General features: G+C 42.0%; 1 protein-coding gene and 1 non-coding gene across 2 annotated transcripts in view; one reads left to right on the top strand and one right to left on the bottom strand.

Moving 5' to 3' along the window:
- Positions 1 to 22,171, bottom strand: part of LOC126259947 (glycosyltransferase 25 family member) — an 846,623-nt gene that overhangs the window by 544,377 nt on the left and 280,075 nt on the right. The gene's annotated exons all lie outside the window — the stretch shown is intronic.
- Trnap-cgg (transfer RNA proline (anticodon CGG)) lies at positions 15,113 to 15,187 on the top strand. Its single transcript has one exon. It is a non-coding gene; the product is annotated as a tRNA-Pro (tRNA).

Genomic DNA, 22,171 nt, shown 5'->3' on the forward strand with positions numbered 1-22,171 from the left:
ATTACAAAACTATCTGAACACTTAGAAACATTGCTCTGGTGAAAAATAGCTAGTGAAAACGTCGGAGGAAACTCGTAGCCCCGGTTAGATGAGCAATTGGGAATTAAAAAATCTAATGTGAGAACATATCAGGATCGGTATCCTGTACTTTTACCAATTTTCTGCTGTGCATAGGTTAAAGATTCCACACAAAAATGCACGAATTCATACTGCCCTTGGTTACTTAATAAATTGATTACGAGGGCCTCAGGTATTTCTTTTTATCATTTCTTAATATGCCGCCGGGTTAGGTCCGTCCAAGCACTATAGTAAGTACTAAGCAGCGACTAAATTTGTTATATTTTATTTTTATACAACTTTTGCTGAAGGCAACTGACTTTTGTGAGGTAATACATGTTTTTAATTTTTAAGCACAAATTAAACAAATATGTGAACTTCTTACGGCTTCAAATATGGCCAGAAATTAAGACAACAGTAAATGTCAGATGACGCTTACTTATAAATCCTACATCTAAGTATTGACCTCTTTTTCAACATGTCCATGTCGATTCGGATATTTGACAAAGTGGTCTATCAGCTTTTATACCTCCTCTGAAAAAGAAGTCTGCCGGCTCTTGGTCGAACCAGATTATAATCGTGTTTTGCAGTCCTTCATCCGTGGTAGTCGCAGAACTCCATACAGCGCGGAACAGCAACCAATGCGGCAGCATGTTGTCAGACGCCTCGAAAGTTACCCGGGCCTATTAAAAACGAGGCGTCACGTTGTTGCCAGCCGTCCTTCTGCTACACTGAAAGATCCATCGGCGTTCTGCTGCACTCAACACATTCTAACAACGTTTTAAAGGTGAGGCGGTGAATCACTTTCCCTGCAGTTCGGATTAAGTAAAGAGGTTTTCTAACTGAAATGGGGAACTGCAAGGCATCATCGTAACGATACATTCGACCAGTACTGGGTCGCCTTCCGTGCAAGGAGGATACGAAAGCTAGTATATCCTTGAAATAAAAATCGTTACTGCCATAGTAATATTGTTAAAAAATAGACATGTACTTTCTGTGCATCAAACCTTTCTCAAGTTCTTATTTATTTTAATTCTCGCCCCTACTGGAGTTTGAAAAACATGTCGTAGGATTTGAAACAAGTGTAAATATTGGCAAAAATATAATCATATTGAGATGATGAACTTTTCAGATAATTCACAACGAAATAACTTCGATGTTTACGAGCAAATTCAGCATCATGTGTGTTGTCTTCATAAGGAGTGGAGTAAATAGTTCAAAATAAATCAATTTCGGAACAGTATTTTGTACAACAAAATACATCGAAAAATCAGTTGATGATGAACCTTTTAAAATTAAAGTTCGGGGAATAGTTAAGAGAAACCATTTACATACTTGCTCTTAAAACCTTGAAGGATGCACAGATGACTAAAATCAAAGTTGCTCTAGCAGGAACGATATCTGAGACACAGTCCTCCGGACTACGAGTCTAACGCTATAATGTCGCATCACCTTGTCTTCAACAGATTACCAGTCAAAGAAATGAAAATGCCCAAGTTCAAAGCATCCTTTCGTAGTTCCCCCGGACAAACCAGGAATACACAATTTCACCTTCAATGCAGTAACACTTCAGTTAATTCGCAACCACAAACTGCGTCTATTTCGGCTTCACAAACCGGACGTGGCTTTCGTGGCATTTTCATTTGGCTTAAAGTGGATAGAGAACTTGCTGCAATGAATATTTATGTATCTCAGTCAGTCGCGCCTGTAAGCAAAACTACGAGCTACTGAGGTTTTTAGCCATTAGAAATAATGGAAGCCATTATCTGTCCGAAGTAAGTACCGTTTAGTGATGGGATGATTCCGTGTTTACCCATCCCTTTATTGCAGCGTTCTCCCACAAGTCGACTCCCCACGCACCCATCTACATCCCGCTACAAGCACGCACATAAATAAAACAGTCACACACACACACACACACACACACACACACACACACACACACACACACAAGCGTACGTCAAGCAAGTAAGCAAGCAAGCAGAAACACATGCGCGGGTACTTCGCTGGAATTCTTACTGCCATACTGATATTTCCGTACTGATATTGAAGGGAATCTCTTTCGTGTAGCAAGGTTCTCCCTTTTTTTAGAAATAGTATGCAATAGAGAGAATGTATTCAATTGAAGACAGTGTGCATCATTCATTTCACATGGAGTTCGTTCCGTCACTCCGCCTGATGCTGTGACTAACTGTGATGATGTATCTGCTGTGAGACCACTTTAAACATGTGCTTATCTTGCTTATAGGACTATTCGGAAAAGATCTACGCACGACGTCATCGGGCCGGCCGTGGTGGCCGTGCGGTTCTAGGCGCTTCAGTCTGGAACCGCGTGACCGCTACGGTCGCAGGTTCTAATCCTGCCTCGGGCATGGATGTGTGTGTGATGTCCTTAGGTTAGTTAGGTTTAAGTAGTTCTAAGTCCTAGGGGACTGATGACCTCAGAAGTTAAGTTCCATAGTGCTCAGAGCCATTTGAGCCATCTGAGCTATATCTCACAACGTAAACAGGATAGCAGTGATACGAGAATTGGCGAGCGTTACTAGTCAGCCGTGGGGCAAGCAGGGCCGTACCAGTCGGCACGACATGCTGTTCGGAGTACCAACCAGAATGGACAACCGTTCGAGAGGGATCAGTGCTTAGCTCCGAAACAAACATGTATATCAAGGAATCCACCACACTGAAGATTTTCCAACAGTGTGCGGGTCTTGGGCGAATAAATGATAGGAACTGATTACTAATGGAGACATGGGACACGATAAATAATGTCACGAATGAGGAGGTTGAAGGTAACTGAAAATTTCCATCCTAGACGCTGACTCAGGAGGTTATGTTTTTCGAGATTAATTGACTTCCAAAGATTACATTAAAAAATTGTTTTCGATTTTGTAAACAGTTACAGCACAGCCACAATCTCAAATACGTTGATCCCTCGCGTAAGAAAGATGTATTTACAGTCATATTTCCCTCTCAGTGAAGAGCAAATATTTTGCCGGTAAGGCAATCCGTTTGCTAAGAAATGAATTGCCACGGAAATATCGTCCGACTGACTGGGAGTTGAGTTGCAAACTTTTTGGAAACTAACATGGCATTCAAGGAATTAAGTCGACCATTCAAACCTATTTTAGCCTACAAAACAAAACTTGTCGTAATTGAAGTTTAGTAACTTATTTAATTATTTATTTACGATACAAATATAGTCACGAAAACAAAGTATAAACATTTTATGTGTAAACTAGGGTAAGCATAGTTTGACCACGGTAGTAAAACTAAATCTACAGTATCGATGAGAACTCACGACGTTTCTCAGTCTTATCTATTTGTTAGGGCCTTATCCCCTAGTGACTTCGTATAAAAGCCCAAAATTAATACTTGCATACCGTTTTAGGAGTTGCCAGCCATCTCAGTACAACACGGAGACAATAACAAACACCATTCAAATATTCACTGATCAGCCAAAACATTATGACCACCTACCTAATAGTCGGTATGTCAACCTTTGACACGGATAACAGTGGCGACGCGTCGTGGCATGGAAAGAGTGAGGCCTTGGTAGGTCGCTGTTGGAAGTTGGCACCACATCTGCACACACCTAATTCCCGTAAATCCCGGGGAGGGGGCGATGAGTTCCAACGCCACGTTCAATCACATCTCAGATGTGTTCGATTCGATTCAAATCTGGCCAGTTGGGGCGCCAGCACATCAATTAGAACTCGCAACTGTGTTCCTCGAATCACTCCATCACACTCTTGGCCTTGTGACATGGCACATTATCTTGTTGAAAAATGCCACTGCTGTAAGGAAACACGATCGTCATGAAGGGATGTACATGGTCTGTAACCAAAGTACGATACTCCTTGGCCATCATGGGTAATTGCACCACCTCTACTGGACCCATGGGTGCCCACGTGAATGTTCCCCAGAGCGTAATGCAGCCGCCGCCAGCTTGTCTCCGTCCCGCTGTACAAATGTCAAGGAGCTGTTCCCCGGGAAGGCGACGTCGACGCATGCAAGAGTCATCGGCTGCACAGGCCTATCGTTAGGAGTATTCGGTGCACTATGTCTTCAGACACACTTATCCTCTGCTCGGCATTATAGTCTGATGTTAGTTCCGCCACAGTTCGCCGCTTGTACTGTTTTACCAGCCTGCCCAGCCTACAACGTTCTACATCTGTAATGAGGGGTGGCCACCCAACACCACGACATCTGGACGTGGTCTCACCTTGGTTTCGTCACGTTTTGAAGACACTCACCACAGCACTCCTGCAATACCCGAGCCTCCAGCCATCACAATCTGCCCTCGGTCAAACTCCAGACAGACCGCGCGCCTTTCCCGTTCTACACACGGACAGCACCCTCACTGATACTACATGCACCGTGCGTGTATCTGATTAGCAGTCATTTTTCGCCAGGTAACGTTGTTATCGCCTGGACGGGTTTATATCGACAGTAAGTAGGTCGTTACAATGTTTTGGCTGATCAGTGTACAGACCTTCACTTCGTATTTTTCGTCAAAGCAGAGTGTATGGTCGTCCAGACAAAGGAAGGCGAAACTCCTGTTAATGTGGTTAACAAAAAACAGAAATGCATTGTATCCATAGACTCCAGTATTTTGCTACTGCTTTGGCATGCTCTATAGACAACCCAGAGGGACATGTTTTGTCCATCTTTTCAGAGATTAAGAACACTAGGTTATTACGACTGGGTATTTCAGCGCGACACAGCATTCTTTCATAAGCAGATGCACAATGCTTCAACCTCCGGAAAAAAAGGATAGAAAATGGGCGACATTAGCCTTTGCTGCCACGTATTCGTCGCTGAATTCCGTCTGTACCGAGCAAATAAACGTGATGTTGCTGCTGTCAGGCGGATTTTTCCTTTTGTCATGTTCATTATGACAAACACAGTTTCACACTTGGTGACGCTCAAACACGCATACGCGTATCACACTCCAACGCTCTCTGTGAAGCAATTACTACAATGAGGCTTCCATTTGACCGATAAATTTTTGATGCTAAAAAGACGGTTGTTTTGCCACCATCACTAAGCCAAAAAGTTTATCCACATCGTTCCAGTTAAATCCTCCGCAACCGTTAAGCAATACTTTGGCGGTCAACCTATTATGTGACGCTGCTAATAGAATGCACCATAGACGTGAGTACTGAAGTTGGACATATAATCACTGACGACCTTTCTCCAAATGAAAAAAAAAAAAAAAGAATGCAAACGGGTAATGTCGTCAAATAACACAGAAATAAGACAACAGAGTTAGCTTTTTTTATGTTGGATGCTACACAGCTTGTATAGTGCTCATAAAGAAGAATTTGTTATTAACCATGAGCTGTATTTCGAAAATATTTATTTGTCAAATAGGTATTCGGACGTATCATCTGCCGGCCGCTGTGGCCGAGCAGTTCTAGGCGCTTCAGTCCGGAACTGCGCTGCTGCTACGGTCGCAGGTTCGAATCCTGCCTCGGGCATGGATGTGTGTGATGTCCTTAGGTTAGTTGGGTTTAAGTAGTTCTAAGTCTAGGGGACTGATGACCTCAGATGTTAAGCCCCTTAGTACCTAGAGCCATTTGAACCATTTTTTGACATATCATCTCAGACAAAGGATAAACAAACAATGATTTCTGATTTCACTCCAGTCAGCAACATTTAGAAGAGAAGAAAAGTACTGGGCGAAAATTATCAACAAGGTTACAGACGATTTTCAGTTCTATCCTTGTCCAACAAAGATTGTAACGTCAATGTCTCAACGTTGATGGCAGTACAAAACATAATATTTTTCCTGACAGTTCTCAAAAACAGAACTAGTAAGCCATCTAGTAATTTTAACTACGAGAATTCGAGACAAACATAAGTAGTACTAACCAATAATTTATAGTCCAACCAAGCAAAGTATGCCTCGCGATGGGAGGAGTACAGTGCTGTGTTGTGCTCTGGAGAGAAACAGATGCAGTTGTTTGTGTACACAGGGTAAATGTAATTTTAATCCTCAATATATCCTTTATGTTTCGTACTATTTACCTCTCCATAGAAGAATCACACTGAAACAAAATACGCTCTTGGCTTGCTGATGACGAACATCATGTTCTTCCAGTGTCGTACTTGGGACTGAGAAGCTGTAACTATTTCTCCATCGAATCCGATGACGAACTGCACCAAACTGTTATTACACGCCACCAAATTCTTAAAAACTGCAGCAGCGGAAAGAAGTAATCGAAAAGGGCCAAAATGTCTAAATTCAACACAACGTATACGTTATAGCAAGTCGCCCTGTAGGGTCGTAGCACGGGGTTCCAGGCTGCTTCAGCTACGGATCGCTGTTCATCGTAACTAAATTCTCGAGGGCACCCGGTCTAGTATATGCTTTTAATCTGCCAAAAGTTTCAAATCAGCGCACACTATGCTGCAACGTGAAAATTCTTTCTGGAACCACTCCCCCAGGCTGTGGCTAAGTCACATCTCCGCAACATCCGTTACTTCTAAGAGTGCTAGTCCCGCGAAGTATGCAAGAGAACTTCTGTAAATTTTCGAAGGTAGGAGGTGAGTTACTGGCGGAATTGAAGCTGTGAAGGTGGATCGTGAGTCATGCTTGGATAGATTAGTCCGGTAAGGCAGAGATCCCAGGTTCACGTTCCGATCTGGCACACAGTTTTAACAACTCAGGAAGTTTCTTCAGCTTTTCACGAACGCGTTTCATCTTCTGCAGTAACGAATTCAATCACAGAACGCTGACTAATATGTACGTAAGCGTTGGATTTTTTCTAAAATTATACAGTTTTGTCATCTGTTGATGCTAGAAGCTGTAATGGAGTGTGCTGAAGGAGGTTTGCGGAAGTGCGCGAAATTCATGGTTACTACGTTATAAACCTCGAGAAGGATAAAAAAGGTGGCATAACATTCACCTTGGACCCTAAACAGCTGTAGGATCATGCAAATGGGAGACTTACTACTGATGACCCAATGTCCCTGTATTGAAGAAAGGGATGAAGATAGCGGGTCTGATGTGCCGCTGTCGACGCGTTCATTATAGACTGAGCAGAATCTCGGATTGGACAAGGACGAGAAAGGAAATTTTCTCAACGGAATTCTCCCGGAATCTCTACGATTATGGTAAACCACAAATCATACATCTTTTTGACCCAACAGGGCTTTGCTCTCCACTCTTTCGCAATACAAATTCAGACCCTTAACCGCTCAGTTACAATGCATTCTGTTCACTATTGAAAAATGTTCCGAAATGTTGTAATATCGAAACATGTGGTATGTCATCACTTTCTGTTCGTTTAATGTTAGGCTTCAGATTGCATACTGGAACATGAAGCTGAACCACAAACTCTTCAGACAACAGTGGAAATTTCAAACCGAACGATGACATAAAACTTGCGACAAGACAGGACCCGGACAGATAGTGAACAGAGGGGCATATTGGTTAAGAGGCAAAGCTTTCATTTAGGAGAAGCAGTGTTCATATCCTCGTCTGTCCCTCCTAATCTGGCATTCTTGTGTTTCCCCTCCCTCACTTTCAGGAAATACAGAGTGGTTCATCTGGTAAGACCGCGATCGAATTCCTTGACACTCCCTGCACCAACCGAGGGAATTTTCCATCTGTGATGATCCCAGTTCTGAGGAAATGTCAAATCCCAACAAATCTTCGTTTCTCCCTCATTTTCGAAGCATTATTCCAAGTTTGATACATAATTACGGCTTAACATACATTAAAAGTGATTCTTGAGCATCAATATTCCAGGGCCGATGGGATTATGTGCACATTGTAGCCTAGCTAATCATGGGTAGTAATAAACACGGTGACCTTCCTGCGAAGTAGCAGCTGCCCCTTGAAAACTCTACCACGATCGATGCGCTCAACCTTAAGCATATGTTGGTGCTATATTGCAACAGGGCAACATCCAACTGCATGTTGCATGAATCCTTGATAGCTTCTTCTGTACATCGCATCTTTGATGTCAAAGACTTGGCCCTTGCTGAACTTCTATGTAACTCGTTCGTTCGCCAACGGGCTCATGTGAGTCAATGGACTTCTGCCGCAGCTGGTAGTTAGTACGCTACAAACATACCCTACGCCTCCGGAAAAGGAATGTAGTGTAAGAAGTTTGTAGTTTGCCAGTTTTTTGGCTACCTCAATAGTGGTTCCTATTCTCTTAATAACGAAGCAACCCATTATTTCTTTCGAATTTGTCCGACTCAACTGGTTACCTTGACTAAAAGAACCGAGGGAGTGGGAATCTTCTTTATATTAAAACAGTAAATATAATCTTCTCCTTCTTTCTCTCAGCTTTGCATTTCACAATCAGAGGAAGAACATGTACCAATTACATTAACAGTCACTAAGTAATTCTCATATATAACGGTAGTAAAACTTGCACCCCACAACTCCAACTGAAGTGTAATGCGCTGCGTAACTGGTGTTGTGCCGGATTTTATAATACACAAAATTCATTTATGCCCATGGGGAAATATTAGCTACGAATAAGCTTTGAATCGTCGTAAGCTGAAATTAGTAATGGGCTGTGATGGAGATGAAACGAGAAAGATTTTTTAATTACCATCACGATACTTCATGATGTTCAGGTCTCAGCCTAAAACAGTAGGTAGCCTCCGCAGGTAAATTACTTCTATTCTCTAGTCTTTATGGTAATCGGTTTAGACTGGTTGCAAATGATAGCAGTCGTCCTGACAGCCATGACCTTAACCAAATCTTTTCCTAAAAGTAAATCAGTTTTGGATGTTGACAGAAGCTTAGTCATAGTCTTACAAAGTAACTCGAAAAATAGCAACAACGACTGAAAACGTTATATTTTGGAAAGCTTGTTTTAAAAGAAGCGAGGATAAATTTTGACGCCGACGGTGTCTGTATCTGTGAATGACGAACACCAACCACAAAATCTGAATTGACTTGGATACTTCCAAAATGTTTTTCTTTAAGTGACGTATTTTCCTCAGACTTGGAAACCAACGAGTGATGGTAGATACTGGAATTCTATAGAGTCACCCTTGCATTACGACTTCTAACGAAATCGTCTCAACTTCTGAAACGATGCCAATTAAAAATTCGAACAAATCCGAACGAAACCGCTAGATTACCTACTATTCTTCAATAAGTAATGTAATAACTTCACCTGAAGCCTGACTTACGACTTTATCTTGCCTTATTTGCGTCATATTACGAAAAATACAAGAAGGTGAATCTGCTAAAACGTACGCAGTGGCTAAAGTATACTGATAGACAAATTAATATTGTTGATAGTAAAAAACCTGTTAAATAATTGGTAACCATCATCATTTAATACAGAGGCATAATCACGAAGGCAGTAAAATGTGATCTGTAATTCAAGTACAGTAATTGTACTTTCCCTAGACTTTACCTCAACTTCATTATTTTTAGTTATGATGTTCTTTGAACTTCAATAATGGTATTTCTCAAAAGATACTTCTAAAAGACAGCAGTGCAAAACTTATTCATGGGTTGATAATTGTGAAAAGCTTATGAGCTTATGCCGTGGAGGTATGAACATTCACCACATATTACGAGGAGTTGTAACGATGAAGGAAAAACACACAATTCTCACAGACACAAATGATGTGCTCACTCAGCGTTCCCGTATATCATACAAAGGTAAGGGATCACTAGGCCACATCGTAAAGCACGTACTATTTAAATGGAGTGTGTTTATCACCCTTTATCGAAAACGTCAGAAGCGTGCTCTATCCGTTGCTCAATTTTAAGTTGCACATAATAGACAATCTTCCTCCATATCACACAGCGAAAAAACAAGTGGCAATGATTACTGCGATTCGTGGTCTGGGCAGGAGATCATTTTAAGCGCATATAACCTACAACAAAAGATATAATAATCGTGGAGAATTTCAGCAACTATTTCTGGGTGGTGCGGCGTGTCCTAAGAATGCGCATCTTTAGACGCCAGTGAGCTTTAAGCTGTTGTCAGTGGTGCTGGTTTCATTCCGATACTACCCACCGGAAAATAAACGGTTTCGTGGTCTATTTTAAAGCACGTCTGAAGATCTGGACCGGTTCCCAAATCGTCTCTAACAAACGTCCAAGCGGCAAAATAAATTCCCGAACCTCCCGCTTTGCGGAGGAAATGGCTACACTAAGGTTTTCATTTCTACGGGCTGTTATGGCTGATCAGGGGAGACGGTAAAATAGTTGTCACCCGCTAAACCAAAGCACGTATTGAATGTGAACACTTCATTTGTATGAGCTCTAATAGTGGAAGATGTTGACGCTGGCGAAGAACAGAAAATCCATACTGGGTTGACTGTAACTACAATTGGAAAATGCCTCGGCTCGCGTTTGTTTCAGGTTATTCTACGCGACTGCATCAACATGAGTATCCAAAAAGGTACATGACGATGTAGACACTTTGAATATGACTGAAAAAATTGACAGGAATTTAATAAAATCCTTCAAAAAAGTAGCTAGAAGTCTGGTAGTATATTTATTTGGAAACAGGGAACTACGAGAAAAAGTGCGTCATTTGTCAAAGGAAATAACCTAGTTATCGTTGTGGATTTTTTGATGATAACTGCTGGGTAATACACCGTGAGATAATTCAGGGAAAGAAATTATGGGATGCAGCAACCAAATTAGACCGGCACGGATCTACTGTGGCAACTGTTTCGTCTCTCGACGTGCAGTGACCTCGTACTTGATGCAAAGGTTTGAGAATCAAAGGGAGAATGAGTGAGTGGCGTTGGGGTGCGAGCTGCAGTTGATTAAACCAAAATCCTGGCCATTATGTGACTCCTTCCAGTCACTGCGGCAGTCTTACTGGTCAGCGTGGACGCATGGATTACCACACAGACGAGAGCACCTAGGCGTGTGCGGTGTTTGGCGCGTGCGAAAGTATCTTTCCACATTTTGGAAGCGTGCACGCAGCTTTCACACGAGAACTCGCAGCTCTGGTGAAGACTCGCCCCCGATTTCGGCAATATCATAGGACGTTTCAAGAGCCTTTTTAGATTTTCTGAGACATGAAGCACCTAGTCAAATTGTTAGGAAGTATCGCGTAACTTCCCCTGAAACTGCTTGATATAGCTAATTCTTGTAATATATTTTTACATCTGTATACATATACTTTGTTATATATTTTTCAGCCTTTATTTGTCGTTGTGATGGTATTCAGTACAAATAGTAGTCTACCGCAGCTCTTCATGCTAATCTATCTTGTGCAAGTTTCTTCCTTCCCGTATAAATAACGCAATCTAAACCAATTTGACATAGGGTACTGTAGTCAGCCTGATTACAATATTCAACCTTGCGCAAGATTGGAAACCATCAAACATTACGTCACGCCTACAGACTGCACTCAGAGTGGCCGAGCCTTGGTTGGAGAAATGGCGTGTTAGAGTAAACGCCGACAAGTGCGAAGCCGTTCTGTTCACTAAAAGACCGAAGCAACTGCGCAAACACCGCTACTGCAGACCAATAACTCTACATGCACGTCCAATACGTTTCCGCGAGAAAGTCAAATACCTCGGTGTCTGGCTGGACAGGAAATTACTCTGGGGGGACCACATACAACACATGACCAACCGAGCTAGCGCGAGGCTCAAACAGCTCTATCCTATGCTCAACACAGGCGTAGCACACTAAACAGAAGGGTGTCGAGGTCCATGTACATGACACTTATCCGACCCCTGATGACGTACGCAGCTCCCGTCTGGGGATACGCTGCGCCTACACGCCTGCGCCGTCTGCAGCTCATACAAAACAAAGTACTCAAAATCATAAGCAATGCTCCACGATACACACGCATCGCGGACCTTCACCGGGAATACCGACTTGAGACTCTCACGGAGGTAATCCACAAACTCGCCACAAGACTATACAGAAACTCCAGACACTCGCAGAACCCGTTTATTCTGAATCTGAGGAACTACGGCCACAACCATAGATGGAAACAAAGACCAAAAGACATACTTGCAAGGACATAACATCTATGGCCAAGCATACGCAAACAGGCGAGCCCCTGTTAATCAGACGCATTTACTGGATTTCCAGCTGAAATACACTGCCGAATAACTGGCACCACACAGGGAAGCCGTACCGTACACTGCATGCAAACAAGCTCCACACATCCCCCACACAGTGAGATGATCTATGGCCGATCTCCCACTACTGTACAACGATCTTGATTGTTCCAGGAATGTAGCAGCTGCAGCAACTGGGACACATCGCCATCGCTTGTCACGGTAATGATGCATGATACCTATACTAACAAATCCAACCTTGCATGAGCTATCGCAGTTAGTAAGCCACTACTGCTCTCACTACCCATCCCACTGTCGCAGAGGTTTTTTTTTCCCACGGCACGAGCCATGGCACTTTTTTCCCTCTGTTCTTCAAATCGCTACCCTCACTCGCGTTTCGTCCACTATCTATCACCTGATGGACCGTGTTAATGCGTAGCCTTACCCAGACGCACGGAAAACATCACAGCCCAGCATCCTGTGATCCACTTACTAGATAACTAACATGTTTACGGAGGTGACAGTAGAACTTTTGGTTTGGTCACCACGTTGGTGCGGGCGTGGAGGGGCCCCATCTCTCGTTAACAATATTCAACCCTTGGTCTCCTCCTACAGCTTTTACCTTCATACTTACAACCATTACCAAACCGACGATTCCCTGATGCCTAACAATGTGCCCTATAAACCGAAATTTTCCTTTAGGCAAATTGCATTACAAATTTTTTTCTCCAAAATTGGATTCAGAACCTTCATTCTTTATACAATATACTAATTTAATCTTTAGCATTCAATGTGCGCTATGAAACTATATTTTCTTTTAGTCAAATTGTTTTTTCTCCAAAATTCCATTCAGAACTTTCATTCCTTATCCAATATATTAATTTAATCTTTAGTATTCTTCTGTAGTATCACATTTAAAAACTTCCATTCTCGTCTGAACTGTTTATGGTTCACGTTTCACTTCTCTAAAAGGTTACACTCCAAATTAATACTTTCAGAAAAGACTTCCTAGCATTTGAATTTCTATTCGATGTTAACCAAGTTCTCTTTTTTTTTCTTTTTTTAGGTGATGCGTTTCCCGCTACTGTCAGTCTGCATTTTATTTCTCCGCTTGTTCGGCCGTCGTCAGTTGCTTTCCTGCTGAAATAGAAACTCATCTCTCACCTCTCAAGTCCCTTCCCTAAGCTAGTAACTCTCTCGGTGACCCCTGGTTTTATTTGATTACATTTCATTATATTTGTTTTACTTCTCTTGATATTCACTTTATAACATTTTTTCAGGACACTATAGTCCGTTCAGCTACTCTTCCAAGACTTTTGCTGTATCTGTGAGACTAAATACGATGTCTTAGACGAACCTGAGGGTTTTATTTATTTTTTACCCCTGAACTTTAATTCCCTTTCCAAATTTCTCCTTCCTTTCCACCATAAATTGCTCAACGCATAAACTCAATACTATGGGGCTGGTTACAGCCCTGTCCTACTACCTACTCAATTATTACTTCCTTCTCAGGCCTCCAACTCGTATGACTACGGTACGGTTCCTGAACAAGTTATCAACAACTTTTCGCTCTCCATATTTTATCTCTTCACATTGAGAATTTCAAAGAGTGCATTCCAGCCAAAATTTTCAAAAGCTTACAGATGCCATTAACGTAGCTTTGCCTCTCTTCAACCTATTTCTAAGATAAGTCGTAGGGTCAGTATTGCCGTACATTTTGTTCTTTGTCCGAAACCCAAACTGATCTTCCCAGAGCTTGGCTTCTACCAGTTTTCCCGTTGTGCTAAACTTGTTAGTTGTTACAATTGTTTTTTGGGATACATAGTTTTCGATCTGGTTTCCTTTGCACAACACTGTGTTGTTAACATTTGTACGCTAACGACCTCGCCGCTGTGCGCTACAATTCGAATCAACACCGGAGAGAGGTGCTCAGATGGAGCGTGTTGTAATGTATGTAGCGCGGGGTGGTCTAACGGCGCGCCAGCAGGCGTGATGAGTCCGCCTTCACTAGGCTAATGAGGAGACAGCGCCGAGAGCTCTCGGCTGTCGCCAGGTGGCTCCGCCGTCGCTACCGCTAGCCGCCCGTAGCCGCGCCAGGAGAGCGTAGTACGTACTACAGTGTTTCACATACGTTACACAAATGCATGGTATCTGTTCTTTCGGGCATGTCCGAAAGAGAAGACACCATGCATTCATATAATTGATTCGCCTCGATGGGTAATGAATCTGCCACCTTCTGTGTGGATACACAGTTGCGTTCGGCCTCCTGTGGGAATCTCAAAGTAGAGAGCATGGAGAACACGGAGGGGGACTGTGGATAGTTGGCGCTAGTTGGGAGTATGAGTCGGCTGGGAGGCGTGCCGACAAAGTCGGTACAACTGCGACCAACAACGTGTCCGGATAGTGCAATGGTTCACGCAACTGAATAGTAAGCAGGAGATCCCGGGTTCGAATCCCAGTCTGGCACACTTTTTCATTCGTTCCTACTGATTCCGCATTAGGTTCCGATGAAGCTGACATCAATAGTTTCTTCCCTTACCTTTCCTTTTCTTTCTCTACACCCCCACCCTCCACCTTCAATTTACATAACACTTTTCAAAAAATGGCTCTGAGCACTATGGGACTTAACATCTATGGTCATCAGTCCCTTAGAACTTAGAACTACTTAAACCTAACTAACCTAAGGACAGCACACAACACCCAGCCATCACGAGGCAGAGAAAATCCCTGACCCCGCCGGGAATCAAACCCGGGAACCCGGGCGTGGGAAGCGAGTAACACTTTTCACATAGGGATATAACAGCGTAGTCAGCATCACTTATACTGATTGACATGCAAAGAAACCATTACTTTGCAATTTCTTTTAATCACGCTGTATCGTTTGGTTGACGTGAGGACGTAACGGAAATACTCAACAAACTACAGTGGCAGATGAAACTTCCTGGCCAGTATCTCGACTCCTACCTTCCAAACTTTACAGAAGCTCTTCTGCGAACCTTGCAGAAGTAAAGCTGTGAGAACGGGGCGTGAGTCGTGCTTGGGTAGCTCAGTTGGTAGAGCAGTTGCCCGCGGAAGGCAAAGGTCCCGAGTTCGAGTCTCGGTCCGGCACACTGTTTTAATCTGCCAGGAAGTTTCATATCAGCGCACACTCCGCTGCAGAGTGAAAATCTCATTCTACAGTGGTAGACGCTATAAGAGATTCGTTGTTCGTCACTGAGATGTTTTAATAATGAAATTTCGAGAGCGCACATATAGTCTATATTCCGCTCACCACCACTCGCATACTTTTTCGTTAAAATCTTTTTGTCATATCAACATACATTTGATACGTGCATTTTCTTCAACGAAGTGCATTAAATCTGCACAGCGTAATGCAGTGGCAAATGAGTTTTTGGAACAAATTTAGTTTCGCTACAACGCCAATCATAATCGACATCGCAGCAATTGCCAAGAGCAAGTTAAATAACTCTAACCTAAATATTCAAAAGACTCGTAAATGTAAGTACAGTATTTTCGAGACAACTTTTAATAGTTTATGTCTTATTGATGTTTACGTTCAGAAATAGGTAAGCCTTACGATCCAAAACAACTGACATACCTGTATTGGCCGGCGTGGCTGTGGCGGTAGAGTAGGAACGGGAAGCACTCGCTAGAGGAGAACAGCTCGCAAGCCACACTTTGCCAGATCTGACCTACCGTCTAAAATCTTCATCAAACACACGTATTTTCTTTAAGTTCCAAATAATGTAAGGCAAATTTTAGTGACATGGCGTTAGCTGTAATCCATTAACAAATTAATGAAGCCTATCTATAGTATTACTTAACCTTGTGGTATGAAAGCAGAGCTTATAAAAATCTCGTGTCCCGCCTCCATCTATCGTGCCCAAGGTCGAGTGCAAGTGATCCACGGTAACACCGACGCTGTGCCCATCTGATTCGGTGAAGAAAACAACATCCACATACCCTCCAGCCGCTGCCAGTGAACATCATGCACCCTTTTCTTGAGATACCGCATATAGTGACATGACCATTGACGTAATAGAAAATATGGTTGAGCTGACCAGGCAACTAGCGTCAAATAAAAGTTTTCTCTGACGACATTGACTCAAAAACACGACATATTGGAGCAATCTCCAGCGAAATTCCATATTTGCAACAATGTCTGGTTTAGTTAGTTTACTTTTTTGCATGTTCCATTGATCACATTCGCAATTAGTAACTGTATTGTAAGGCGTGTCCGTAAGAGCACAAATAAGATGATGTGACGAAATCTTCGGGATCTTCCAACCAGGTGATGTACTGAAATTTCACGACGTTTCGATGAGTGCCCCTCTCGCCACTTCGTCGTAAGATGATGAGAGTGACACTCATCGAAACATCATGAAATTTAGGCGTAGACATCTGTATGGAAAACGCCAGATGATTTCGTCAGCAGCTTACGCCTGGAAATTTAACATTCACAAGATACATCTTAACATGAACCTTTTCTGAGTAGTTTACTCGCGGCAGACAATCTTACCTAGTAATGAGTGTAATGGGCAGGGCTACTACGAGTGTAGTGTGTGGACATTACGTCGGGAATGTGGGTTTCACGGGGAGCGTGCAAGGGATAAATTCCTACAGTCGCACTATTCTCTGTGCGCTCCGTGGCTCAGACGGATAGATCGTCTGCCATGTAAGCAGGAGATCTCGGTTTCGAGTCCCGGTCGGGGCACACATTTTCAACTGTCCCCGTTGATGTATATCAACGCCTGTCGACCACTTAGGGTCTAGATTTAATTATAATTTCATTCTAAGAGAGCTGCATAGTCACCATTACACACTTTTTTCCTCCTCCTCCTCCTCCTCCTCCACCTCTAGTGCATGAGTGTGCCCAGAACCTGTCAGGTTTTCTACCCTCTTTGACAAGGCCGTTGGCGGAACGAAGAGGAGTTCTTTGACCGGAAATCTCCGGCCGCCAATGCTGCTGATTTTTATTCAAGATTTAAGCAGCGGCTGAGTTTTAACCCAGGACCTATGACGTTTTGATTAGTAGTCGAAGAAGCTACCCTAGACCACATGTTATAAAAGTGTCGTAGTTACTTACACTAAAACTGACCTATAACTCTTAAGTATAAACTAGAATGAAAATTCAATTGATGTGGTCGTTGCAGGATGGAATATCTCATAGTGTCACTTATATAATACATGAAGGTGAGGATTTACACTTCTAAAAGCGTCGTCGCATGCTGAAAAAAGCAAAACGTTAACAATACCGTGACTGGTAGCAGTTTAACAACTGATGATAGCCGAAGTAGGGAGAATGTGAGATGTAGAATGGCCGAGGAAGCAAAGTATTTCTGAAAAAGAGCAATTTGTTAACACCTAATATCAGTTTAGGTTCAAAATGGCTCTAAGCACTATGGGACTTAGCATCTGAGGTCATCCGTCCCCTAGACTTAGAACTACTTAAACCTAAGGACATCACACACAACCATGCCCGAGGCAGAATTCGAACCTGCGACCGTAGCAGCAGCGCGGTTCCAGACTGAAGCGCCTGGAACCGGTCGGCCACAACGGCCGGCTATCAGTTTAAGTGCTAACAAGTCTTTCCTGAAAGAATTTCTTTGAAGTGTAATCTTATACGAAACTGAGACGTGGACGACAAGCAGTTCAGACAAGAAGAGAAGAGAAACTTTTAAACAGTGGTGCTATAGAAGAATGCTGAAGATTAGGTCGGTATATTACGTAACTAATGAAGAGATACTGAAGGTAATTATGTAGAAAATACATGTATGGCACAACTTGACTAAAAGGAGGGATAGGTTAATAAGACACGTTGGGAGCCAAAGAAATTGTCAATTTGTTTTTGGACCCCAATTACAAATATAAAGATATTAAACTGGTCGCCTCGTTGATCGTTTTCCAGGATTACACCTTTGTATGTGTGTTAACACAGTCGTTCTCACTTCCGTACATCCAGAAACAAAAATAGAGAATCGTGCTTCTTAAGAACACGTTACAATCATCTGTTCTAAACTGTTGTATACCTTACACGCAACATTCTTGGCGAAGGCACATGGCGACAGACCGCATCTCTTTGAGAAATGTGTAGAAATCTACATTGCCAGCGCACTCAGTTGCCGAGGACGTAGATACTTATTGGTGTGAAGGATGATGCTCCGATAACCAATAATTTTCCACAGAAAATGGGCTGCTTGACACAATCATTACGATCAGGACTTTTGGTTCTAACCTACGGAGTGAAAATAACGCAAAACGTATGACGGTTCGCAAACTGTTGGACGGGTTCGGCGTAGCATCTATCAGTCACTCAGTTGAGAGATCATAACTCCGGATAGAATTAAAAAAAACTGCTTCTAACGTGACGACAATAAACAGACGATATCTATGGCTATGAGTCGAAGTGATACTCGGTCGTATGGACGACGCTTTGCTCATGTCACTCAGTGGATTTGGATCACAGAAGTGCTTTTTATATTAGACTTAAGTTTCGTTAGCGTGGATTCGACGAGGAATGTTTGAACATTGATATATCATGTGAATCGTAAATGGTAACTGAAGTGAACTAAAAGTAAACGTGGCCTCGTTACACTGGTTCATGCTACCCCTTACCAAGTGCAAAAGGGACTAGATGTACGTGTAGGTCCTACGGCGTAGAGATACGTCAATATTTGTGCTGCACAAACTACTGTGCGGTGTATGCTTTAGCAGAATTATTTTCCCCCTTCTTACTCCATCCGCAGCTGTGTGCGGGAAGAAGAAGTGTCGGTTATAGCGCTGCAACGATTTGTTTGACCGGTTAGAACTCCCATGCTGAAGATCGAGACGCTAGTGGCCGGTCCCGGATGAGTCTGAAGTCCGGAATCAGACACGTGAAGAACCGAGCATGGCCAGTCTTTGCTGACGCGTCGCTGCCCTAGCCGCACAGCACACATCCAATTCCATCTCCCTTAAAAGAAATAAGGTACACATTAAACAGATACTGTCCCTGAAATGTATGGCACTACTATATTCATAATGAAAACATACGAAGAACACTATATATTTGCAGCTCTATATTTCCACACTTTTTACTTGTTCGAAACAGAAGAAGATTTATAGTTACCTACTCTTGATCAGTAGTAGATCACTGATGCGTTCTGGAACTGGCTGCAATGATTTATTAATAAAACATGCTAGCTTCACTGTACAATCGTTTACTTCGTGCGGTAGTTGCTGACGTGCGACTGCAGCCTGCCTTGGTAGGTCCTTTTTATTTTCGATCCACCACTTTAAGATAACATCATCGCCGGAGTACGTTAAAATACAGATATCTATTTCATCTGCTGCGGTGGATTTCTAACTCTTTCAGTCCTTGAAACGATCTCTTTATTCAGATGGCGATGATATTGCAGTTGCAAGTTCTGTGTTTAAGAGAGAGAGAGAGAGAGAGAGAGAGAAATAACACGGAACTGATGCGAAAAACATGAAAGCGTACGTTAATGAATTATTATACGAATTATGTATACTTCCGTTTAGCTATAAGATACTATGCACCAACTAAACACAAACGAATCAATTTTAAAATGTCGGCTCAACCATCTACCGCAGTGTAACAAACACTACAATACATGCGAGTCGAATGTCAAGCTTTCATCTTCAGAATTATTGTACGAAAACCCTCTACGAGCGACCAATAAAAAACAAACAAGAGCAATAGAAATAATAAAATAACAGCAACACTTCCCTTGCAGCCGTGTCTAAGTCGTACATCCGTAAGAGCGTCAACTGATAAAACAGATTAAAATGGAATGGCTTATGCTTTACATATATATTGGTAGCATCACTGCCCATGTATCTTTCTGAAAGCCATACGCCACAGAAAAGCACAGATGTAATATGTGTGAGTTCTCCGTGAATGTAAACATGAAATCAAAGTGATACCGAAGAAACGAAGATGATGCATATCCATGGCGGATAATTCAGAAACTCAAATTCCATCATGAATCAGAAAGCTAACACGGTATACCGTGACGTCACTAAATAATTATAGCTATTACAAAGGATCTACAGAGCTTCTGACAAAGTTATTTCTGTGTCCTGTAAGCTGTTCATTTAATTTATTATGATTTCTCATGCTATGTATCGTAATTTCTAATCGTCCTTATAGATCCAGTTTCTTGCCAATATTTTCTATATGAATACCCAACATTGCGTGGACAGTTTCGCGAATATACATGGCTGCTGCTGACTTCTCGAAATCATTAAGGCGAAAAGCGTCCCTGTATTTTTTGTACCTTAACCTAATGGACTTACCATTTCGGACAATATAGTCAGCTTTACAGGCGTCACACTGAATTTTGTAGATACCGCCTCTCGTATTTATCGACTTCATGTTGTAAACTGCTCCTTAGCTTAAATCAAGCAGCTTATTGTTGGTCTCAAACACGGCACCGACTGAAAAAGATTACCCAGGTAGGAGACTGCGAATCTCCTACTATTCCGCGCGGCACTCTCCTTCATTCACGTGCGCTGTTTCTTGCGTAGCAATTTATTAAATGTTTTCGTGATAACCGTTGGCTCTGGTTAGCTGCTTTATGATGTTCAGCTCAGTCATGCTTATTCATTGGGGCCCTAAATTCTCTAGCTATTACACATCGGAAGACAAAGTTTTTGGCTCTTCGGTTGACAAGAGTTACTGTGCATTAAAATATCTGTTGTCGGTTTCCTGAATACTTGGAATGCATGTCTGCCATGTTGCTTCATAATATTTAAACTGAGAAATTGTAGTTTACTATTTTTTCATGTTCTACAGTGAATTCAGTTTTATCGTGTGGTTCATTACGTTTACATATAATTTCGGTAACTTTTTCCCCGCCATCGATCACAAGAAGCGTATAGTCTACGTAGCACTTGTATATAAAATCTTATCCACGGTGTGTTCCAGGAGATGATTAATGAACAGTCTGCTATGGTTCCAGATATACCGGAGACCGTAGCCAGACCGTCTTTTTGCATGCAAAATTAAATGTTAAAAGAATAATCATTATTTATAAGAACGAACTCTCGATGATAAATGAATTCGACAATTACTTGCTGAGATAGCTTTTACGCCTTTAACATGTTTGTTTTTATGACTTCTAGCGCCTCATTCGTCTGAGGGATATAGGTTTCAGGAAGGTACACAGACTTCGCAGGGATAGGGCTGTTCTTTTGACACGGCCGGTGCTTATGTGCAACACACGCCATTCCATTTTAATCGATAGTAACAGTTGTCGATGATATGGATATACATCTTAAGGAGACACGGCCGCGAGGGAAGTAGCTACTTTCATTTAATATTTTCATTACTCTTGTTTACGTTTTATGTTGTTTGCTCTTAGAGGTTTCTTATACAGTAATTCTGAAAATGAAGCCTTGATTTTTTTTATTTTTTTACACAATAAATAGGAGGTTGACCTGACATTTTAACACTGATTTTTACAACCACGACCTCATATCAATAATGGATAAAACCAAATATACAAAAACTATTACTTTAATGATTGCTTGCTTTGTCTACATAAACTTGGGCACATTTGTTTCACACTGCAAAGAATTTCCTGCTTTTCATTTATGTCAAGAATATTGACATCACGGAAACACGACCAGAGGAACGTATCAATTTTATGTTTAGAAGTAATTACAACCTTCTCACACAGGAAAGTTGGGGTTCGATTTTCAACCCCTTGAAGTTCCTGTTAAGAAATACATGTATGTTAGAACCCATAAATTACTCTACATAAATACAAATCTGTCCTTTCATCGTATCATAATGAAGCCTTACTTGACGCTGCAGTCATTGACACTGTGAACATTTGGAAACCAAAGAAGAATTAACAGGATTCCATGTTCTTTTTCACCTTCTCATTCATCTGTAGCATTTTTAAATCGTTTCAGAAAATCCCCAGCTCTTCCTGCAAGCTCATTATCATATCCCTGCAATCTGTAAGTGGAGTTCTTTCCCGCCAGAAAAAGAGCAAATTCGTAATACTGAGTTTGTAAAGACTTTGGCACAGTGTACAAGCTGTTCCATCACGTGCTGACCTCTTGTTTTAAAGATGAGCGCAGA

The sequence above is a fragment of the Schistocerca nitens genome, chromosome 5 (genome assembly GCF_023898315.1).
Source record: "Schistocerca nitens isolate TAMUIC-IGC-003100 chromosome 5, iqSchNite1.1, whole genome shotgun sequence".
In the NCBI taxonomy this organism is placed as follows: Eukaryota; Metazoa; Arthropoda; class Insecta; order Orthoptera; family Acrididae; genus Schistocerca; species Schistocerca nitens.